General features: G+C 46.1%; 1 protein-coding gene across 4 annotated transcripts in view; it reads left to right on the forward strand.

The window, feature by feature from the left end:
* Window positions 1–11,664, forward strand: part of SLC2A9 (solute carrier family 2 member 9) — a 724,331-nt gene that overhangs the window by 214,631 nt on the left and 498,036 nt on the right. The window lies entirely within an intron of this gene.

An 11,664-nucleotide genomic window follows, 5' to 3' on the forward strand; every position in this document is an offset into this window, starting at 1 on the left:
GCACCCCATCTTGCACAGTAAATCTCTCCCAAGTAGATTAGTCAGAGCCGATGTAGCTAGCAAAAAGGAGTGCTTGGTCTGCAAAGGCCCTATCGTAATCTCTGCTGGTCTGCTTAAAGGGTAGTGTTGTACTACTCATGTTACTCCCATGGCTGGAATTGTTTTACCAGTGGTTTTCATACCCACTGTTGAATTTAACACTGACTTGGCCGCCCCCGTATCTACAAGGAAAGGTAGTGATCTACCAGCTACATCAATTGTGACCTCGGGTTCACTTCCAAGGCTCGCAATTAATTTCACTGGCTGCAGACTACAGGTGTGGCCTGACCCCTATTGTAAGTTGTGGCCTTCCCGCAGCGCGTTGGCAGCTACAATATGTGAGGGGGGTAACAGAGAATTTTTAGAGACCTACCAGTCTCTCCTTGGTGGGTACCTTTTTGGTTTCCCCTGCATGTGGCTCATAACTCCTCCTCTGCGGTCCCTGATCCCAATTATGTGTGTCATGTTGTTGTCTAGGGGGTTGATATACCTTATGTGGGTTTCTATAGGTGCAGTTTCGTGAAAAATGTCCTTCCCTCTGACAGTTATAACACTTTACCACATACGACTTACCGTCAGGGGTCTGGGGCTTAGGCTAAGGTGGCCTTGTTGTAAGGGCCTGTATACTTACTGCCATCAGCTTATCGCCCTGTGACTCCCTGTGTCTAATGATGTTCCGATCATGCTCGACAGCTGTCTCTCTCAAAGCAGCCACCGACATACCTCTCCAGTTAGGTTGAGTGGTTTGTGTCCTAGTTCTCAACACTTCCTTTAAACCGTCCATTAATACGGACACCGCTACCTCTCTATGGTGCACATTTTCTTCAATGTCTACAACTCCAGTGTACCTAGCCATTTCCTCTAATGCCCCATGGAAATAGTCAGAAGCCGTTTCCCCTTCTTTTTGTCTAATGGAGAAAATTTTGTTCCACTTGACAACAGTTGGGAAATATACTCCTAACTGCAGGTTGATCTGTTTAACATTTTCCTGATTGTAAGCATCAGTGAGAGGTTTCTCTTCATCTAACTTACAATCAGTAATGAATTTCAAAGGGTCAATAGGAGAGGGCAAACATGCCCGCAGTACTGTCCGCCAATCCTTGTTAGTGGGTTCGGCGGCGTTACCTAGTTCTTTAATGAACCTTTGGCATGCGGCTAGATCTTTCCTGGGATCAGGAAATTCAGACATAATTGTCCTTAATTCTGTCCGGGACCAGGGGCAGTGCATCGCAATGTTCCTGATGGGAGTGACTCCCTGAGCATCAGTCTTTCCATTTGGGACTGCGATCACCCTGACAGGATTAAGTTCAATTACATCACTCTGTGTTTCTTCTACAATGTGAGGTGTAATTGTTTCCACATAATGTACAGTTCCGTACTTACCCGTGGACACGACCTCACCTATCCCTCCACTAGGGGCCTTCGCTACTCCTCTTACTGGTTGGGCCATGCCCACTGTAGTCTCTTGTATGGTGGCTGCTAAAGAGAGTGCTGATATCGTTGTGGGCTCATCTTCCTGGTCGCAGTCCTGAGAGAAGTTTAGGATGGGATATAACTTGCACGGGTTAGTATTAGCATCAATACACTTATCTACTTTACTCTTATCATTAATACATTTATTAAGTGCACTTTTATCATATACCAGTATGCCATTCTCTGTAGCCATTTTCTCTCCTGTTTTGTATGGTGGTGGTGGTGCTGTGGCTATCAGTTTTCTGATAGGGTTGGAACCAGCTGCTTGAGCTAATCCCCTTTGTATCTCACCTTCCTGTTGCCATAACTGTAAATAATCATAATGTCTAATTCGTTGCTTTCCGGATTTAATCAGACATATCCTTCTCCTTAAATTTTGCAAAACCTCAGGATTATAACTGCCTACCCTAGGGAACTGTTCCCCATCGTTCACAGTCATACGTTCCCACTCATTGCACAATACCTCTGCGTGTGATCCATATTTCTCACACATTATGTACCTCGCCGACCCTTTGGGCCGACAAATATCAACGTGAACCCTTGTTGATCGTCCCCTACTTGAGCAAGTGGCCCCCATTCTTTGCAGGTATTGCCTTCTCAGCGAACCCTTACAAAAACCAACTTACTCAGTGGTAAGGCGACGGTGAAAGTTCTCCGAGCGCTTTCACCCACTCACGCCCATATTGGCCTATACACCAGCCCTGTGTCCGTATCCTGTTTACAGTGCCGGTAGTACCCAACCTCGGGATCTTTTATAACCTCTATTTACTGAGAGCGTGTGGGAGTATGCTACCCCTCCCAGTAAATATCAGTTGTTGGAGATTTCCTGAGTGAACAGCGAAACTCCCTTAAAATAAAAAAAACCTACAAAAATCACGTTTACCTGTACAATTAGCATCTATGATCCCGCAGCAAATTTAGTGGGTATCAAGGTGAACTAACTAATGTACACAGTAGCGTGCGGTACAGTCGCACTGCGTATAAGTAACTATTACTTATCCGCCTTACGACCAGCGGAATCGGTTGTTTAGGCTGCGAAACCTCAGCCGGAGCGTATTCTCAAAACGGGCCTATATGGGTACTACGCAAACCCCCGGGGCTGCGCTCACTACCTCTGACCTTTCTCAAGTCAGGGTTTTCAGAACTTCATTACTTACCTTAAACAGATTTCTGACTTTCGCCGACCTTTTGGTCTGCTGTTTGCTACCTTGCTCCTTTATACTAGAGATGAGCGGGTTCGGTTTCTTTGAATCCGAACCCGCACGAACTTCACTTTTTTTTTCACGGGTCCGAGCGACTCGGATCTTCCCGCCTTGCTCGGTTAACCCGAGCGCGCCCGAACGTCATCATGACGCTGTCGGATTCTCGCGAGACTCGGATTCTATATAAGGAGCCGCGCGTCGCCGCCATTTTCACACGTGCATTGAGATTGATAGGGAGAGGACGTGGCTGGCGTCCTCTCCATTTAGATTAGATTTAGAAGAGAGAGAGAGAGAGAGATTGCTGTGATACTGTAGATTAGAAGAGAGTGCAGACAGAGTTTAGTGACTGACGACCACAGTGACCAGTGACCACCAGAGACAGTGCAGTTGTTTGTTTTATTTAATATATCCGTTCTCTGCCTGAAAAAAACGATACACAGTCACACAGTGACTCAGTCTGTGTGCACTGCTCAGCCCAGTGTGCTGCACATCAATGTATTGTATATAAAGCTTATAATTGTGGGGGAGACTGGGGAGCACTGCAGGTTGTTATAGCAGGAGCCAGGAGTACATGATAAATAATATTATATTAAAATTAAACAGTGCACACTTTTGCTGCAGGAGTGCCACTGCCAGTGTGACTAGTGGTGACCAGTGCCTGACCACCAGTATATTAGTAGTATTGTATACTATCTCTTTATCAACCAGTCTATATTAGCAGCAGATACAGTACAGTGCGGTAGTTCACGGCTGTGGCTACCTCTGTGTCGGCACTCGGCAGGCAGTCCGTCCATCCATAATTGTATTATAATATATACCACCTAATCGTGGTTTTTTTTTCATTCTTTATACCGTCGTCATACTAGTTGTTACGAGTATACTACTATCTCTTTATCAACCAGTGTACAGTGCGGTAGTTCACGGCTGTGGCTACCTCTGTGTCGGCACTCGGCAGGCAGTCCGTCCAACCATAATTGTATTATATACCACCTAACCGTGGTTTTTTTTTCATTCTTTATTCCGTCGTCATACTAGTTGTTACGAGTATACTACTATCTCTTTATCAACCAGTGTACAGTGCGGTAGTTCACGGCTGTGGCTACCTCTGTGTCGGCACTCGGCAGGCAGTCCGTCCATCCATAATTGTATTATAATATATACCACCTAACCGTGGTTTTTTTTTCATTCTTTATACCGTCGTCATACTAGTTGTTACGAGTATACTACTATCTCTTTATCAACCAGTGTACAGTGCGGTAGTTCACGGCTGTGGCTACCTCTGTGTCGGCACTCGGCAGGCAGTCCGTCCAACCATAATTGTATTATAATATATACCACCTAACCGTGGTTTTTTTTTCATTCTTTATACCGTCGTCATACTAGTTGTTACGAGTATACTACTATCTCTTTATCAACCAGTGTACAGTGCGGTAGTTCACGGCTGTGGCTACCTCTGTGTCGGCACTCGGCAGGCAGTCCGTCCAACCATAATTGTATTATATACCACCTAACCGTGGTTTTTTTTTCATTCTTTATACCGTCGTCATACTAGTTGTTACGAGTATACTACTATCTCTTTATCAACCAGTGTACAGTGCGGTAGTTCACGGCTGTGGCTACCTCTGTGTCGGCACTCGGCAGGCAGTCCGTCCAACCATAATTGTATTATAATATATACCACCTAACCGTGGTTTTTTTTTCATTCTTTATACCGTCGTCATACTAGTTGTTACGAGTATACTACTATCTCTTTATCAACCAGTGTACAGTGCGGTAGTTCACGGCTGTGGCTACCTCTGTGTCGGCACTCGGCAGGCAGTCCGTCCATCCATAATTGTATTATAATATATACCACCTAACCGTGGTTTTTTTTTCATTCTTTATACCGTCGTCATACTAGTTGTTACGAGTATACTACTATCTCTTTATCAACCAGTGTACAGTGCGGTAGTTCACGGCTGTGGCTACCTCTGTGTCGGCACTCGGCAGGCAGTCCGTCCAACCATAATTGTATTATAATATATACCACCTAACCGTGGTTTTTTTTTCATTCTTTATACCGTCGTCATACTAGTTGTTACGAGTATACTACTATCTCTTTATCAACCAGTGTACAGTGCGGTAGTTCACGGCTGTGGCTACCTCTGTGTCGGCACTCGGCAGGCAGTCCGTCCATCCATAATTGTATTATATACCACCTAACCGTGGTTTTTTTATACCACCTAACCGTGGCAGTCCGTCCATAATTGTATACTAGTATCCAATCCATCCATCTCCATTGTTTACCTGAGGTGCCTTTTAGTTCTGCCTATAAAATATGGAGAACAAAAAAGTTGAGGTTCCAAAATTAGGGAAAGATCAAGATCCACTTCCACCTCGTGCTGAAGCTGCTGCCACTAGTCATGGCCGAGACGATGAAATGCCAGCAACGTCGTCTGCCAAGGCCGATGCCCAATGTCATAGTACAGAGCATGTCAAATCCAAAACACCAAATATCAGAAAAAAAAGGACTCCAAAACCTAAAATAAAATTGTCGGAGGAGAAGCGTAAACTTGCCAATATGCCATTTACCACACGGAGTGGCAAGGAACGGCTGAGGCCCTGGCCTATGTTCATGGCTAGTGGTTCAGCTTCACATGAGGATGGAAGCACTCAGCCTCTCGCTAGAAAACTGAAAAGACTCAAGCTGGCAAAAGCACCGCAAAGAACTGTGCGTTCTTTGAAATCCCAAATCCACAAGGAGAGTCCAATTGTGTCGGTTGCGATGCCTGACCTTCCCAACACTGGACGTGAAGAGCATGCGCCTTCCACCATTTGCACGCCCCCTGCAAGTGCTGGAAGGAGCACCCGCAGTCCAGTTCCTGATAGTCAGATTGAAGATGTCAGTGTTGAAGTACACCAGGATGAGGAGGATATGGGTGTTGCTGGCGCTGGGGAGGAAATTGACCAGGAGGATTCTGATGGTGAGGTGGTTTGTTTAAGTCAGGCACCCGGGGAGACACCTGTTGTCCGTGGGAGGAATATGGCCGTTGACATGCCAGGTGAAAATACCAAAAAAATCAGCTCTTCGGTGTGGAGGTATTTCACCAGAAATGCGGACAACAGGTGTCAAGCCGTGTGTTCCCTTTGTCAAGCTGTAATAAGTAGGGGTAAGGACGTTAACCACCTCGGAACATCCTCCCTTATACGTCACCTGCAGCGCATTCATAATAAGTCAGTGACAAGTTCAAAAACTTTGGGTGACAGCGGAAGCAGTCCACTGACCAGTAAATCCCTTCCTCTTGTAACCAAGCTCACGCAAACCACCCCACCAACTCCCTCAGTGTCAATTTCCTCCTTCCCCAGGAATGCCAATAGTCCTGCAGGCCATGTCACTGGCAAGTCTGACGAGTCCTCTCCTGCCTGGGATTCCTCCGATGCATCCTTGCGTGTAACGCCTACTGCTGCTGGCGCTGCTGTTGTTGCCGCTGGGAGTCGATGGTCATCCCAGAGGGGAAGTCGTAAGCCCACTTGTACTACTTCCAGTAAGCAATTGACTGTTCAACAGTCCTTTGCGAGGAAGATGAAATATCACAGCAGTCATCCTACTGCAAAGCGGATAACTGAGTCCTTGACAACTATGTTGGTGTTAGACGTGCGTCCGGTATCCGCCGTTAGTTCACAGGGAACTAGACAATTTATTGAGGCAGTGTGCCCCCGTTACCAAATACCATCTAGGTTCCACTTCTCTAGGCAGGCGATACCGAGAATGTACACGGACGTCAGAAAAAGACTCACCAGTGTCCTAAAAAATGCAGTTGTACCCAATGTCCACTTAACCACGGACATGTGGACAAGTGGAGCAGGGCAGGGTCAGGACTATATGACTGTGACAGCCCACTGGGTAGATGTATGGACTCCCGCCGCAAGAACAGCAGCGGCGGCACCAGTAGCAGCATCTCGCAAACGCCAACTCTTTCCTAGGCAGGCTACGCTTTGTATCACCGCTTTCCAGAATACGCACACAGCTGAAAACCTCTTACGGCAACTGAGGAAGATCATCGCGGAATGGCTTACCCCAATTGGACTCTCCTGTGGATTTGTGGCATCGGACAACGCCAGCAATATTGTGTGTGCATTAAATATGGGCAAATTCCAGCACGTCCCATGTTTTGCACATACCTTGAATTTGGTGGTGCAGAATTTTTTAAAAAACGACAGGGGCGTGCAAGAGATGCTGTCGGTGGCCAGAAAAATTGCGGGACACTTTCGGCGTACAGGCACCACGTACAGAAGACTGGAGCACCACCAAAAACTACTGAACCTGCCCTGCCATCATCTGAAGCAAGAAGTGGTAACGAGGTGGAATTCAACCCTCTATATGCTTCAGAGGTTGGAGGAGCAGCAAAAGGCCATTCAAGCCTATACAATTGAGCACGATATAGGAGATGGAATGCACCTGTCTCAAGTGCAGTGGAGAATGATTTCAACGTTGTGCAAGGTTCTGATGCCCTTTGAACTTGCCACACGTGAAGTCAGTTCAGACACTGCCAGCCTGAGTCAGGTCATTCCCCTCATCAGGCTTTTGCAGAAGAAGCTGGAGGCATTGAAGAAGGAGCTAACACGGAGCGATTCCGCTAGGCATGTGGGACTTGTGGATGCAGCCCTTAATTCGCTTAACAAGGATTCACGGGTGGTCAATCTGTTGAAATCAGAGCACTACATTTTGGCCACCGTGCTCGATCCTAGATTTAAAGCCTACCTTGGATCTCTCTTTCCGGCAGACACAGGTCTGCTGGGGTTGAAAGACCTGCTGGTGACAAAATTGTCAAGTCAAGCGGAACGCGACCTGTCAACATCTCCTCCTTCACATTCTCCCGCAACTGGGGGTGCGAGGAAAAGGCTCAGAATTCCGAGCCCACCCGCTGGCGGTGATGCAGGGCAGTCTGGAGCGACTGCTGATGCTGACATCTGGTCCGGACTGAAGGACCTGACAACGATTACGGACATGTCGTCTACTGTCACTGCATATGATTCTCTCAACATTGATAGAATGGTGGAGGATTATATGAGTGACCGCATCCAAGTAGGCACGTCACACAGTCCGTACTTATACTGGCAGGAAAAAGAGGCAATTTGGAGGCCCTTGCACAAACTGGCTTTATTCTACCTAAGTTGCCCTCCCACAAGTGTGTACTCCGAAAGAGTGTTTAGTGCCGCCGCTCACCTTGTCAGCAATCGGCGTACGAGGATACATCCAGAAAATGTGGAGAAGATGATGTTCATTAAAATGAATTATAATCAATTCCTCCGCGGAGACATTGACCAGCAGCAATTGCCTCCACAAAGTACACAGGGAGCTGAGATGGTGGATTCCAGTGGGGACGAATTGATAATCTGTGAGGAGGGGGATGTACACGGTGATATATCGGAGGGTGAAGATGAGGTGGACATCTTGCCTCTGTAGAGCCAGTTTGTGCAAGGAGAGATTAATTGCTTCTTTCTTGGGGGGGGTCCAAACCAACCCGTCATATCAGTCACAGTCGTGTGGCAGACCCTGTCACTGAAATGATGGGTTGGTTAAAGTGTGCATGTCCTGTTTTGTTTATACAACATAAGGGTGGGTGGGAGGGCCCAAGGATAATTCCATCTTGCACCTCTTTTTTCTTTTCTTTTTCTTTGCATCATGTGCTGATTGGGGAGGGTTTTTTGGAAGGGACATCCTGCGTGACACTGCAGTGCCACTCCTAGATGGGCCCGGTGTTTGTGTCGGCCACTAGGGTCGCTAATCTTACTCACACAGCTACCTCATTGCGCCTCTTTTTTTCTTTGCGTCATGTGCTGTTTGGGGAGGGTTTTTTGGAAGGGACATCCTGCGTGACACTGCAGTGCCACTCCTAGATGTGCCCGGTGTTTGTGTCGGCCACTAGGGTCGCTAATCTTACTCACACAGCTACCTCATTGCGCCTCTTTTTTTCTTTGCGTCATGTGCTGTTTGGGGAGGGTTTTTTGGAAGGGACATCCTGCGTGACACTGCAGTGCCACTCCTAGATGTGCCCGGTGTTTGTGTCGGCCACTAGGGTCGCTAATCTTACTCACACAGTCAGCTACCTCATTGCGCCTCTTTTTTTCTTTGCGTCATGTGCTGTTTGGGGAGGGTTTTTTGGAAGGGCCATCCTGCGTGACACTGCAGTGCCACTCCTAGATGGGCCCGGTGTTTGTGTCGGCCACTAGGGTCGCTAATCTTACTCACACAGCTACCTCATTGCGCCTCTTTTTTTCTTTGCGTCATGTGCTGTTTGGGGAGGGTTTTTTGGAAGGGACATCCTGCGTGACACTGCAGTGCCACTCCTAGATGGGCCCGGTGTTTGTGTCGGCCACTAGGGTCGCTTATCTTACTCACACAGCGACCTCGGTGCAAATTTTAGGACTAAAAATAATATTGTGAGGTGTGAGGTATTCAGAATAGACTGAAAATGAGTGTAAATTATGGTTTTTGAGGTTAATAATACTTTGGGATCAAAATGACCCCCAAATTCTATGATTTAAGCTGTTTTTTAGTGTTTTTGGAAAAAAACACCCGAATCCAAAACACACCCGAATCCGACAAAAATAATTCGGTGAGGTTTTGCCAAAACGCGTTCGAACCCAAAACACGGCCGCGGAACCGAACCCAAAACCAAAACACAAAACCCGAAAAATTTCAGGCGCTCATCTCTACTTTATACCTTATACAATGTTAACGTGAGAAAGCCACTCCCACGCCACCAAGTGTCCACTCACCTGATGTGGTCTCCGACGGGATCCCGAATTATGGGTTCACAAAAAAACTTTATTTTTCACACTCACTCCTGCTCACTCATATACACTTTGATTTTTCTGTACAGAAAATTACTTTCATTTAGTTGAAACAGGCTAATCCCAGAGGTGATGCAACAAGAGAAGGATCTTTTAAACTAAAATTTTGGAAACTGAACAAATTTGTGCTATTATCGCGTGGCTACCGTATCCCTTAAACTAAAACAATGTTATCGTGTGATTTGTATTTAGTGGGCGTATCTGTACGCACGTTGCGTAAACACGCCACGTGTGTAGGCCTCTGCGTTGCGTACGCAATCTCGCACGTGGTCCGAGACACGAGTACACAGGCCGGATGCGTCCGCAGCAATACAAATAACACGCTTCTATAAATGTAAACGATATGTAACTATAATCGCTTACCAAGCGCACCACACAGTATCTCCTGTATAAGCCTTTATAACTGGGTCAGGCTGCGTGTGTGCTTTACAATTACTCCCTTAAATATTACTTTTTACTTTTAACGAAATAGCAACAAATTTCTCAGCACGTTATCAATGCTAATGGCAAACAGAAAGGTAGATATGCGAAAATACACAGATAAAATACAAATGCGTGCGTGTGTTGCGTGTGTTGCGTGCGCAGTTGAAAACAAAGAAATTTAAACAGATTTAAAAGACAATAGTTTTACGTTCTTACCTTTCAGATCCAGATCCCACCAGCATCCCTACAAACCAAGCGGAGCAGACGCTTATCTAATCAGCACTACTGTACTACTGTATCCCCGACCACCAAACGGCTAACAGGGATACTACCTTCCCGCCCTTTGCTGATAGATAAAAGTCTGCCTTGTCCTGCTAGGCTGCAGATATGAGGAGGACCGGACGAGCCCTCAATTGATAATGTCAATTATTACCTTTAAACATGAAGCTATGTACTAATACCGTGGAGCCGTTATGGCCGCTAGACCACGTGCACGTGCTACGCACTTTGTACGCTATTTGCGTACAGAGTCCTGCACGTGGTACACACTTGGCATACACATGCCGCGCTGAGTGTACGGATCACACACAGCGGGCGCACACACAGTGGATAACCTTTAAAACTTGCTAATAAATCACAGTGAGAATATACTTATACTCTAAACCTTAGTAACCAAGTACTGTAATGATGTAACTATTAGAAACCTTAACAAGGTGTATGGTGTTTGAGTAATTGAGTCGCTAAGAAAAGCCCTTTGCAATAAACAGTGAAAACACAAGACCTGGGTTGGATTTAAAACCGCAGCAGTTCTAACACTGCCGTGGATTGTTTTAGAGAAAAAGGGGAAACACAATACAAGTTATACACTACAAACTAACAGGGAAATCTAAACAGAATAACAGAATATACATGAACAATAGCGAACGATCGCAAACAAGAGCGAACAGAATGAGAACACAATGAGAACAAATGGCGAACAAAATGGATAACAAAATGGCTACAGAGAAATATACATACGTGGGGATGATTCGCAAGCGCGTCCTGGATCCAGCCCTCAGCATTCAGAGAGAAAACCTTCAGAGAGAGTGAGTGACTGGCCAGGCAATGGTGGTCTTTATATACACAACATACATTCACAATACAATCCCTATAATCTCATTGTTCATTGGACACAGGAATGTGTCTCCACATTATAGCAAAGGTCATAGGTGGATTTGAACAGGTGGGCTGTGTCTTTCTCCAACTGCTCAGGTGGGAGGTATCCTCAGGATTCCCGCCGCATGTGTAATTTACAGCAAATACAATATATGTTCATAAACTACTTTTGCACATAACTATACGCAGGAGCGAGCGATCCTTTCCTAACTAGCATCGGAATGTTACTCTTAAAATACCCTACATCTGGATACTAAACACCACCTTTCAACCTTTGTCTGACCCTTCCTATCATGTAAAGAGGAATCTCTCTGTCCAGGAACAGTTTAAACTAAACATACTTGCTGACATTGTCTAGTGGAATATTTACTACAAAACACACTATATGGGTTAAATATGCTACGATCGAGTCGCACGCTAGACGCTTACAAACTCTACCGTAAATGCGCATACCACGTGCGTGATCGCTGGAGCGATCTTACGCAAATTGTGGATATGTGCACGCACGGCAGAGCGTGTGCACGCGCAGCGGGCA

Source organism: Pseudophryne corroboree, chromosome 1, assembly GCF_028390025.1.
Source record: "Pseudophryne corroboree isolate aPseCor3 chromosome 1, aPseCor3.hap2, whole genome shotgun sequence".
NCBI classification, from domain to species: domain Eukaryota; kingdom Metazoa; phylum Chordata; class Amphibia; order Anura; family Myobatrachidae; genus Pseudophryne; species Pseudophryne corroboree.